This window comes from Manacus candei, unplaced genomic scaffold (assembly GCF_025592945.1).
Source record: "Manacus candei isolate 608988 ecotype Guabito, Panama unplaced genomic scaffold, ASM2559294v1 h1tg000017l, whole genome shotgun sequence".
NCBI classification, from domain to species: Eukaryota; Metazoa; Chordata; class Aves; order Passeriformes; family Pipridae; genus Manacus; species Manacus candei.
This window is the reverse complement of record NW_026138065.1, coordinates 19,314,808-19,328,105: the sequence shown is the minus strand read 5'-3', so window position 1 is coordinate 19,328,105 and position 13,298 is coordinate 19,314,808. Positions and strand designations below refer to the sequence as shown.

The following is a 13,298-nucleotide window of genomic DNA, read 5'->3' as shown; positions in this document are numbered from 1 at the left end:
CCAAGAACCCCAGTGAATACATTCCCACTCTGAAAGCATGGTGGCACACTGCTAGAGGGAAAGCTGGTGCTACTGCTGTGTGGCCTGAAGTGTTTGAAGAGATGCTAAGCCTTGTTCTTGTTTGCCTGCACTCAGCTCCATAGGCACAACACCAGCACTCATATTAAGGAAACACCATTATTCCTCTTGGCCAAACCTCATGGTCTTAAACTTAGGTGCAGGCTGCAAAACTTTCATAGCACTGGGGCATTCCAAAACACCCTTCCCCTGAGACTACATCTGAAGAGGAAAGTACCAACCTGCATGAACATAAGGTAGGTGTTCAATTAGCAGCCTCATCTGATAAAGATTTCCAGCAGAGACCTCAGGGGGAGGGCTACAAGATTATGAAAAGATCTTCCCCAGTGTATGAACAACCTTACATTTGTTCCCTTATCTTGCAATGGTAAATTCTTATTACTATGCTTCAGTTAAAAGACAATTAGAAGAATGGATAATATATAATGAAGGCACTGTATATATGATTTAAAGTTGCCTCCGAATACCTAATGCACAAAGATTTGTTTTCCTTCAGATGCCAAGAATCAGGCCAGAACAACAGTAATGTGATTTTTGCTTGTACAAAACAATGCTTTCCTTTTTTTTAATAGGTAATGGTCCTACCTAATTTTTTATTTTTTTTTTAATCAAATTGTCCTTAGGGAAGATTCAGAGACAAGCCTTCTGGAAAAGTAGTAACTGCATGAGACAAAAGATAATCAAGAGTACTCTTTTTGTTATGTTCTTAGCATTTATGGACTGCAAATTCAAGCTACAAAATATGTCTGTGTATCAGATGCTGTAGCAGGTAACAGCATGAATGTCTAAATCTTTGAAAAGTGAAGAGTTTCAGAAAGCCTAAATTTTTTTACTTTTATTTTTTAAATATTGAGATCCCTGGCATAGATTTCATTTTCATTTTAGTTTTCCTACAGGGTATTGGCTTGTAGGAAGTCCATTTCACAGAAAAATCTTAGGGCATTCTTTTACATCATCTTCCCCTCCATTAATATCTCTGGTAATGCAGGACTCGGATAAGGCTATGCAGTCTCATGCCCAATTGATATATTTTCTAGCAATGCCTAGCTGTGTCAAATGCTGCATCTCTCTCGTGAGTTTTACCCAAGGGCCTGGTTTCAGCTGGGATAGAGTTAATTTTCTTCCTAGTGGTTGGTTGAGTGCTGTGTTTTGGATTTAGGTTGAGAATAATGTTGATAACACCCCGATGTTTTAGTTGTTGCCAAGTAGTGCTTACTCTCAGTCAAGGACTTTTCAGCTTTACCTGCTTTGCCGGTGAAGAGATGCACAAGAAGCTGGGGGCACTGCAAGGACAGCTGACCTGAACTGGCCAAAGGGATATTCCATACCACAGAACATCATGCCCAGTATGAGGGGATGGGGGGGTGTAGAATCACTGCTCAGGGACTGCTTGGGCACGGGAGAGTGGGTGGTGAGCAACTGTGTAGTACGACACTTGTCTTTCTCTCTCTTTTTGTTATCTCCCTTTTCATCACAGTTACTATTTTATTTTACTTTCCCCATTATTAAAATGTTCATATCTCAACCCATGGGTTTTACTCTTTTCTGATTCTCCTCCCCATCCCACTGGAGGGTGGGGAGTGAATGAGCAGCTACATAGTACTTAGTTGCTGGCTGGGGTTAAGTCATGACAGCAGGTCTAGATTGAACAGTGGACTGAAATTCCTTTGCACACTGAAAGTTTCAGCTGCAATCTTGTTACCTCCAGACACTGAGTTCTGCGAGGCTGAGATGCTCTGAATGGACTAACTGCAATGCCCCGTTCCTTCGAGATCTCCTGCTTGTTTCAGAAAGAGAGATGGCATAAAGTCATCTTCCTTCACAGGGAGACCTTGAATTATCGAATTTTTTTACACTCTCTGAAGCCCAGTAAGTCCAAGCCATCATTCCCCAAAGACCCTATGACACACCGATAATGTTTTCTTCTCAAAAACTATTGCAATGGTTTTGCACACCATAAACAACTGCTGAAAACAGAGGAGCATTGGTCTGGTGTGCCTTACTTGCAGACAGCTCCAGTCTTCTCTTTTTGTCCCTGTGTAGCAGCAAAAGCCACAACCCAAGAGCACTCTCATTCCAGACGAGACTTGTTGGAAGCCACAAAGACAACAGGAACTGATGATGAATGGAGACAATCTTTCTGTGTTTGTGCAAGAGGAAAAACATCTCTCTGGTAGTCTTTGAGCACAGGCAGTGCTGAGGCAGCTGGTGATGCCTGTCTACATTCACCAGCAAAACAGGGTACAACTACAGAGCATAGTCCTGGAGATCCATCTGATAAATGATTATGTCCTTATTTCCAATAAATACGCCTGTTCCTGTCAGGAAAACCTGAAGATGAAATTCTGATGATTTATTCACTAGCTTGAGCTATGAAGTCCTGAACTGAAAAATATTTCTTATGGTAAAACATACGTGACTATAAAATTTCTCTGGGTGACAGAGGACTACTTAAGACAAGAAATCCTGAGATGAACAGACTTAGACCTCTCTAATTTTAGGCTTCTGGTAAGTCTGTTGAGCAAGAAGAGATTTGGGAATCCTTGTAGGTCTCCATACTTTTCAAAGCAGAAACAGCAAGTGCAGTCTGCACAACTTCTCCAGTGGTAACAGACATGTAGTTTCATTCTACAATCTGGGGTTGACCACTATTTTTACTTCTTTAGGGGGCTACAAAGTCCATTTAACCTGAGAGGAAAATGGTAGCATAACTCTCTAGACATTACTTTACTGGTCTGTTGTCCCAGATAGGGGTATTTCCCACAAGCACAAGACCTGGTGTATTTTATATACCCACAATAATAGAGCACTGAATCAATCAGCAAGGATTTTCTGGTTCATATTACCTGAACAATTTCAGATATTTTAAATCACTATCACCTATTTCCTCCAGATCTCACTTCTATATCTCAACTTCTTATAGGTTCTTAACAACAAGATCATTCTCAATAAAAATAAAATCTTCTGCAAGACAGTAGGCTCATTTCCATTTTAATTTTAGCCATATCCTCAAATGGATAAACTGCCTTCTGAGTATCGGTTATTATCAGAAGGAAGTTGCCCTGGACTTTGAGAATGTCACAGTTTCCAGTGAGTTCATGTCTTCTGGAAAGTCCTAAACTGAAAGACTTTTGCTAAGATGGGAAATCCTGACACAATTCAGGCTTTTGACTCCATTTTGATGCCTAAGGACCATCACAGATGACCAGTTCTAGCCTCACAGGGCTCTTAGCTTCTGCTTTGTTGCTAATAAGCACGGGTAAGGAAAGATTGTCATAGCTCCCACTCCTAAATCTGGAGAAGTAGTAAGAAAAGAGTTCTTGCCCTTCCTACCAGGTGCTTAAAAAAATAAAAGAAGAATTATCCACGTGAATCAAATAAATTGCCAAATGATTCACAGCTGTCATATCTGAACAAAAAATTACCATGTCAATACACAGAATAAAAAAAAATTAAAAATTATACTGCAGATTAGAGAAAAGCTCTTGAGTATTATGAATTCTGAACCATAAGAATGGATTACATACTTGCTCCATCCTAACATCAGGAGGAAAAAAAAAATTTATTTGGTGGCATAGCACCAGCCTTTGCAAAAAGGGTAAAAATAACATGCATCATAAGAGACAAGAATCCAACACATTAGGTAATCTGTGATGAGAACTCTATGAATAAAGCAGATAATACCAAATTAGTTAACTAAAAAAACCCCAACAACACAGCCATTTACAGATCAAAAGAATACTTGCCTATGCATTTCAAACTAACAACCAACTAGAATTACAAGTATGTGCCGTTTTAAAATAAGCAAAGAACCAGATTCACAAGATGATCTGGATTTGCCCATCCTCTCAGACATGTTGGTTTTTAACATTTACAGAGTACTAAAGAAAACATCCCACCACTTTTATCTGGATTAATGTCACATTTGGCACAAAACTTTCATGTTCAGAAAGAGACCCGCTCAACAGCAGATGGAGTATTCCATTAAAACGTGAGTGGCAACAAGTGCACACCCTCCCAAACAAAAGAAGCAAACCACTTCTCAGTAACATCTGCCTGCAGATCACAAGATGCTCACACAGAACTTTCCCACAAAATACCTTTTTCTTACTCCTGTCTAAAAGCATTCTTATCAATAAGTAAATTCTGTAACTAAAAAAAAAATTTAAAAAACAAGGGAAAAAAAGTAGAAAAAAAAAAGGAAAAAAAAAAAAGAAAAAACCAAGCCTCAGGTATTCTTCCCAGCACTGTTCACTTATCCAGAAAAGTGTAAGGAAACATTAACAGCAAGAAGTGACTATTTCAAGTTGAGGGTAACTAGGAAGAAGAGAAACTTGCTTCACTTTATAAAAAAGATACACGGTAATAAAAAAAAAAAAAAAAAGGAAATAAAAAACTGAAGGGCACATCAATTATAATGGTTCTGTGGTTCCTCTGGATTTCAATTAGAAACCACTTTATTTACAGCTCTTGGCCCAGCAGCAGGTAACCCAATGAGAACATTTTTCATGGTGCAGTTTCTAATGCAAATAAAAGTAAAGGCAACCCCAGAGTGGTTTGCTAACTTATATAATGAGACAGGAAACAAAAGGAACAAATGAATAATGACCACGTCAAATGCATTCAGAAAGACCACAGGACTCAAATAACAAATTCTTTGACAAGTACATTTACCTCAAATAACTATCTAAAATAGCTCTTTTTTCCCATAACAGTTTTCCTAAGATCTCATTTTAATAATAATTTAAATCTACATTCCATCAAAATATGAAGTTAAATCCATTCTCTCCACCCTCAAAACCAAGAAGTGACCACTAGACACAGATATCTGACTTTTCTGCTCAGAAAGTCCACATTTAGTCATTTTGATCAGAGTGAAGAGAAGCTGTAAGAGGCAACACTGGGGTCTGCCCAGGGGCTCTTTTCCACTATTTGCAGACACAGCAGCACAGGAGGTAAAAGGAGGTATGGAGAAACCAAGTGGTTTCTCCCACATACGCATTTTGTGCACACAAGCAGGCAACATGCAATTTAAGTCCCCCCAAAATGGCTGAGATATCTCCCTGAAACCAGGGGAGGTTCACCAAGGACTGACCTTGCATGTTCATGCCCTCAACTTTGCCACCATATTCAGTTTGGTGACAGGGCTGAGGCGCAGCCCCTTGCAGATGGCACTACTCACTCCTCACAACAGCCCAGGCTGGAGTTACATCACCTGCATCCTCCTCCGCCCAGTTTACAGCCATAAACAACCAACTCCAGTAATGAACAGTGGACCTGCTTGTTCAGTCAAAGGCCTCACCCAGGCTCAGACCACACTATTTCTCTAACAGTTTCCCTAGGAGGATGGCCTCACACGGACCAAGCTTCCACCAACCTTGTCTAAGTTGTTATGCTTTTATTCAAAAATGTAACATCATAGGGAAAAACTCCTACAGCTACTTTTCAGTTCACTTTTAAAATGGAAACAAAATAAATTTTGTCTGGTTTAACAGCACTTTTCCAGATTGTGCTAGATACAAAATTTTCCATCTTTTCAAATTCACGAGGTTGCGTCAAACACTTGCATGCTCTCTCAATGCTATTCTCCTCTCTGGCTTGTCAGTTCACTTAGGAAAGACACATCTACATTTTGGGCTTCCATTCAGCAGAATGCTTTGAAGCAGCTCCTAATATCACAGAAAATGCCTATCAACAGCTGTTAGCGGCTCAGGAGGGACCTGACTAGATACAGATGCTCATATGCTAGCGAGCGCTTCACTGAAAAGACTAAGTGATGTGTGTCACTTACTGCAGCCCATTTGAGTCTGGGTAGTTTCAATTTGTATTGCGCTCTTAACAGTGAGAAGATTCTGGAGCTGATCTTGTATCTCTACCATTCATAAAGGCCTACTGCATTCAGAAGAGCAAGAAATGCAGATATATATTTCATTAAGATGTAAGAATTCCTTCAAGTCTGTAAAAAGCACTCTGCACTGGCCAAACTATTTAAACAGGATTTCTGACCAATGCCTTCATTATCATCCTCCAAAGATGTCCAACCTGGTAACTGTGGGCACAATTGTGCAGCTGATACCATCACCAACGTGGTTGGCTCATGTCTACAGGTTTCCTATATAGGCTATATAAAAAAAGGAGGGGGGAAAAAAGAGAAAATAAAAAGTTTCTGGAAGAGAATGTGATCAGACCACTAAAATTCAGTTCCTGCTGAGCTGCCCTAAAGAAAAGACCCTTTATCTCTACTGACTGCAAGGACAAGCCAGGCACCTAAGGAAATTAGCTGATCCAGTCAGAAACTTAAACTTAGGACAACTTCGAACATCCCGCTATTGATACGTATGTCTTTTTACATAAACCACAACAGCAATAAGTTCAGTTAAACCTTTTTTACAGCTAACCAGTATCAGCTTATTAGGGACCAGATGTCATTTGGTCTGTAGATGGGCTACAGTGCGTTATTAATGAAGACAAGGTTGCAGGAAAGCAGGCTGTGATGAGGCAGGTGCAAACGGTACAGAACACAGAGGAGGGAAACTTTCTGCAAAGCAAACATCAAAGATCTCATACTTTCCCATTGTTATGCTAGAGAACCACAAGAGAGCCACCTCTGGAATTGTGTTTAACACTAAAACACACCAAACCTCCCCCACCCAGCTGAAACCACCTCCAAACACGTACAGCTGCCCACCCACACCAAACCACCACAAGAACCACCTAAATCAAAACGACCATGAGACGTACCAAAGTGCTGCGTGTGCCATTAGACCACTGTGGCGCAAAAGCTGAATGGCACGTAGCAAACGCCCGAGGTGCGCCACATACAAGCCACCAAGCAGCCAGCCTTTCCCACTGGACAGCACTGTAAGGAAGAAATATTATGAGGATCTCAGCAGCCCTTAACGCTGCTGTTGTGAATTTGAAAAAAAAAAAAAATCCTAACACGCAGTACCACTCCCACAAAAAAAGGGATAGAACTTGTTCTTATATAAGTATGTATATTATTTAACACTCGAACAACAGTTCCATCACATCTACGCAGAACCAGAAGTGGTGAAGAGCTGAGAGGGGAAAAAAATAATTTCTACTCTATTGTATCTATCCATTTTTTTGTTTGCCTCAGGACAAGTCAAGGGCCCTCAACACACGGCAGAACAAGGACCACTATCTGTTTTCTTTCTCTTCCTTTGTTGTGGCACAAGGTGAGTGATGCACGTAGGTGCAAGTATAATTCACACAGTATTTCCATTCTATTAGCTATTATCACCTAGGAAATTATCTTTTGGACCTGGGAAAAAGTGATTACAAAACTAAAGGTGAGGTAAACACATGCACACCACCATCTTCAGGTAAACAATTGTTTCTGCTTTTGCGGTCATCTGAACAAGTTTTGCTCTTCCTTAGATTAAACAAACACATGCCGCCAGGATGCACGCATTGCTTCTGAGGTAGATGAGAAAGAGAAGGCCTAGGTGACAAAAATAACTTTCAAATAGATGTTGGTATATTCACATTGCAAAGAACATAAAAGGAGGCAGGAAGTAGGGGAGGGAAGTGTCTCTCTCATATCATATTTAAGTGACAGTACAAGTAGCAGTGACTTTTTTTCCCTGAACTGCTCACAGATATGGGACCATTGCATAATCTTCAATAATCTTGTAAATTCTATTCACATTTTTTTCTAAACACTACAGGAATTCACAGAATTAAAAGCAAAAATCATGATTTTTTCCCAACTTGCCACTCAAAAGAAACAGATGCAAAATAGAGCAAGTTTTCCTGTAAAAACAGCTCCGTCCTACTTTATGAACTAGTTGTTCCTAACTCTAACCACCTCCCCTCACACAGAATATTATGTAGTGCTAAAAAGCTTCTCCAGTCCTGACAAACGAGCCATGTTTTGCATGGTATGTATAAACAAGTTGGTTTATGGCAAACAGAAATCCATATACATGCAGTGGAGTGTAACAGCTGCCTCATGGAAGCAGGTATGCTTGTGTATCCCAAGCCTAAACTCATCTGGGTGAGCAAACACTAGGAAAGGACACACAAGGGAAGGGAAAAGAGGCACAACTTGGTGTAGAAGTGGAAAAAAAGAGGGCAAAGGAAATGAATGCATACGTGTTTGAGATTTTGCCCTGGTAAAATCCTGGACTAAGAAAAATTTCAGATGACATTTCTGCAGATACAGGGAAAAAAATCTCTAGAGATTCAATGTGAAAAGTTATTTAAAACATGCACAAATTTAATTTGATAGTCGGCTTTTCAGTCAACCTATTTTCTCCACTCCAGTGAGGGCAACAGGGGAAAAATATTTAAATCTTATGAAATAATATGGAGAAAGGTATATTTCATTTCAGAATGTATTATTTTTAAAACCACATGGAAAATGTCCTTCAGGAATACCAACCCTTGGTGGCATCTCAGATGGTCTGCATGACAAGTATATATCCAATAAGCAGGTAATTCAGTGTCAACAATTATCAAGAAAAAAAACAAGTCAAATTCAATTTTACTTGAAGATGTAGCTTTCTAAAATACCACAAAGAAAAAAAACCTTCCTGCAGTAAAGAGATAGTTGGGGTTTTGCATGGCATACTTCAAGAGCAGCAACATATAGCCTTTGTTGTATTAAAAACCTCAAACCGTTTCCAAACCATCCTTGTTCTCTGACTTTTTTGCCTACCTGATGTCTTTTCTAGTTTTTCATTCACATTCCTGATGGTTCTTCACAGTTTCACAGCACCATCCTTGAGGATTTTTTAAAAATAAACCCAGAATATGAATCAACATACTCCTTAGTCCATGTCCAGGCCCCTTTGCTGTTTGTCATATCAGTACTACCTTTTCCCAAACAGTTCCTGCAGTAGATGCAATCTTCCCTCTCCATCCAGCTGCATTACTCAGTTTGTATTCCTGTAAGGGTCCACTCCGAGAGAAATAATGATTTCCACTTTAATTTAACTTCCTCTGAAGTGCCGATGTGTCTTTTGCAATCAATTTTCTTTACCTGGTCTACAGTGATCTACCATTATCTATGGTACAAATTTCTGAACCTACCTTTACGAAACGTGAGAGGCCATTAAATGCACCAATCACAGCAATGTGTTTTCCTGATTCAAGTTATAGACAGGAATGAAATGCCTAGAGCTGCTTTAGTTAACTATTCTGCAGAATTTGGAAGAAAATTTCTTGTCATTTTGCAGAAAGCACACTGCATCTTTTATTACATGCAAGTAATTTGCAATTTAGAAATAACACGCACTGGAAAAATATTTTTTTAATATCTCTGAGTATGCATTTGAACACATAAGTACATAGTAAAAACATGATACTTCATGATTTCTGAAAAGAAATTCACAGTCATAGTTTCCCATCAGAGCAGCTTACTATGCCTCCTTCACAATCTTACCCCCTTACCACCCCAGGCTTTCAAGGCTGGGTGTACACACATGTGTGTGTATCCCTGCATGTCTGTGTAGCATCATTTTCAAAGTGCCTCTGAGAAGGAGTATTCACTTCTTCCTCAGGGAAAGCCATGGACTGGAAAGAATAAGCTCCAGCAGTATGAAGTTATTTAATACTTCAATAGTGTAACAGATTAAAAAAACCAAATGTAAACCAAAACTTTATATAAAGACCTTTTCCTGCAGTGGTTCTAAGGCAGAACCAAAACTTGTTTATGTCAATGAAGCCCTCTAATTGAAATCTACATAACTGGGTCAGAAACTGTGTCCTGGGGAGAAGAGTTATTATTCCTTAACTCCTGAGCTTCAAAGAAACTTTAAGTATGTTTCTTTGTAATGTTTCCTTCGACAGACCTCATATCCTCCTCAGATATTGCCATTTTACCCTAACCCAAACAGAACAAGCAAAAGGGAATCAAACACCTCCTCACAACCACAGACACTGAGAGATCAGTGATGCAAGTTACAAAGGCTCCCTACCACTTGCCTTTGTAGTATTTACTTGAAAAAGATAAACTGGCATTACTGGGTAAACTCAGTTCTAGTCAAAAGCTTGGTAAACCCCACTTTACAGGCAGGACAGAACACACATTTGTGAGTCAGGGCAAAATAGCATCTGTGTTAAACACCAGAAGGATCAAGGTTTTTACCTTGACAGCAGAGTTAACATCACTCAGTGGGCTGGTGGCAAGATGGAAGAAGTGTGACAGTTTCTTGAGGGTTCCAATATTTTCATAAGACATCTAAAACATACATGGATGTCCTGGCTTCAAGTGACATGTATGGAAAGGGAATCTTTTCAGCACAATGCAGGGGAGGAAAAGCTGAGGGACCTGCTACAAAAACCAAACACACCCACCCCCCACCATAACCCAATAAACCCAAACCACAGTTTTTCTTCAGGCAGACAAACAGTAAGACAGGACAATTTCAAACTATTTCTAGTGACAGCAGGACAGAAAGAGTCCTCTCCATTCAAAAGAAACTGAGCCTACATGAAGGTTTAGGATATAACAAAAAGCAAGGCAAGCAAAGGCTGGAGCAACAGTGCCCTTCCTGAAGGTGGAAGAGATATACATTTGGTAAGCATAATCCAAATATTTCTGACAAGATACATTTTTGCAAGCCTGGTTTCTCCAACAGATACACACTTCCATATTTTTCTCTTTACTGTTTATGAATACTTTTGGCTTGTTAACACCAGTATGGATTAAAAGAGGTTGGGAATTGGACTTGCAAACAATATTTGACAAAATCCTTTTATGCTACTAAGAAAATTGAAGTTTATTAAGGAGAGCATCCATGCAGATTAGAAAGCAGCAGAGACACCGAAAACACATGAGAACAAAACAAACAGCTTTCAATGAGGAAAAAAAAGGGAGGAATGCCCTCATCTCTACACTGGGATAGCAGTGTATCATACATACTTGAATGAACTGAAACATATGAAGGCAACACCTCCTCTCCCCTCCCCATTAAAAACCTGAACAGCTAAAATTCCACAGATGACAAAACCATTTACAGTTTGTCAAAGCCAGAGAAGACTGGAAAGAATTCCAGATGAACCACACAAGGCCAGGCCAAGGGGCAAATTAAATCCACTGCAGATCAATAAAAAGCAAAGTGCATTTAAATGAAAAATGCGAAGCACTCCAAACTGATTGCTGGGTTTAACAGTTCTGGAGTAACTCAATGTTTGAATCAAGTGTTCAGCAAATAAATGAAACATACTGCTAGATATGCAAAGATAGAACTTAGAAATATTCTTTTTTTCTGTTTTCAAGACGAAAGCATTCACATGATTATCTAAAGGATAAGACCTACAACAGCCACGGCATAAATCAGAAGCGTGTTCTCCATCAGACTGCTGTGTTTGGCTCTTATCGTCCGATCTCTTCTTGAGATAGCAGATGTAGTAAAAGCCTCAGAAAATGGGGACAAGAATAATTCCGGACAAAGACGGATTTCTGTACAGAAAGAGATGGAAAAGCTTGAAGCACCCACACTAACGCAGGACGGATAAACTATCAAGGATATAAAACAAAAAGAATTGTGGAAAAGACGACAGGGCTCCTATACACTCTCATTGTGCAGAAGCAAGGGCATTTTTGAAACAGCAATACACTTGAAGCTGCTAAAAGGAAATGTGCGTTTGTTTAGATGGTTTGGTTCTGTGGCAGTGCTCTGCTGATCTGGTTTTATTTTGTTTATAATCAGCGCTCAATTTGCACAATATTTTGCTATGAGGAAGATCTCCGAAAGATTCAGAGAAAGACTACAGTTTCATTTTACTTAAAAATAAGTCATTTACTTTAGGTAGGGGAAAAATCAGAAATATCCACCTGTCCTCCATATATGTAGGATATAAGATTTTGTATGGCACAGGACCAAACTGACAGAAGAGGCTCAGAATTTCCTCTCTGGGCCTTGAACGTAACCATCCACCTTAGGACAAAGGACACGTTATTGTATCGGATACGGCACTTGCAAACAGCAGGCAAAGGACACAAACACAGGTTGCAGAACTGGTCTATTAAGACACCTAATCCTCTGCAGCGTGGTATGTCCACACAGTAAAGCAGAGGGAGCTGGGAACAAGAACATGTAATGCTACAGGGCTTCAGCCCAGGAACGCAGATACAGGTTACCCATGCTCTCTGTTTAGAAGTGGCCTTTGCAATGTTTGGAACAAGAAACTGCAGTGATTTCTCACCAGAGGACTGACATGCTGTGCTGCATCAGGGCAGTGCCACCACAGCGGTCTCGCACAAACTGTATCCTTTGGACACTATCCTTTTGCAGTGCTCAAAGAAGTGCTCATATGCACGGTATTTACAGCAGGAGAAAGGTATATCTGTCCTTAGTACTACGGTGTACACTCTTCCCTAACTTATTCCTGAGTGCACGAGCCCTGTGTTATGCATGACAGCATGAGATATTTTTTTTATATATCTAGAAACCACCACAGAACTAGGTTAGCCTGGCAGGCTTGCAGCACTTCATTTACATATGAGTCAATCCTTCTGCAATACAAACATTAGTGATGCATTCCCCACTGTCCTTCTATTTATACTCACTATTTCACCTGCAGGCATCCCGAGTTAATTAAACAAATCAATCCCATTGAGATAATTGTGTCTCAAGCAAATTAACACAATTAGCCTTATAAAAAGAAAATCCAAGCACTTCCCGCTATATTTCTTCATATCAATCATGTGCTCGTTCCTCCAACTCTAAATTTGTGGCTATCTAGGAATCTGCATTAAAATGAAAAGTATAACGACACATCAAACTGGCTGATTCTCTGTTCATATCACTCACTTCTACTGAAATCAGAGGTGCCCATCGGAAGGAATGTTCTTAAAGAACAAATAAGCAAGGAATGATCCCACTGGACTGGACACTTTGCAGCTATATCACTTTTGAGACAGCTTCTGCTCCAAAACAGTGTATTACAGTGTCATGTACAACCACAGCTAGATATGTAGTGATCTGGTTAAGTGGATATACCAGGGGTTAGAGGGACTCTTAATTCCTTCTTCTCAGGTCAGGTTTACAGAAACCCCTCTGAAACAAAGCTGAACTTCTATAAATGACATCTCAGTACCCATCCTTTTTCAAAGACCTTTGTCTTCAGCCCTCATGTGTACAAAGCTGCTCTGGCAGCTGAACAGACACCATCATTCTAGACCATCTGCTGTGTTTTCAGGGTGTTTTTGCTCCGTGGGGCAGCCTCAGAGTAATCCAACACCCCTC

The 13,298-nt window shown here is 39.9% G+C and overlaps 1 protein-coding gene across 8 annotated transcripts in view; it reads right to left on the bottom strand.

The window, feature by feature from the left end:
* TRERF1 (transcriptional regulating factor 1) overlaps positions 1 to 13,298 on the bottom strand; it is a 99,935-nt gene that overhangs the window by 40,378 nt on the left and 46,259 nt on the right. The window contains exon 1 of one of the 8 annotated variants that reach the window (XM_051783114.1): positions 6,820 to 7,928. The exons of the other annotated variants lie outside the window; for them this stretch is intronic. The gene's annotated coding sequence lies outside the window, so the exon portion shown is untranslated. Of the gene's footprint in view, positions 1 to 6,819; positions 7,929 to 13,298 lie in introns of those variants that run through there. 8 annotated transcript variants of the gene reach the window in all.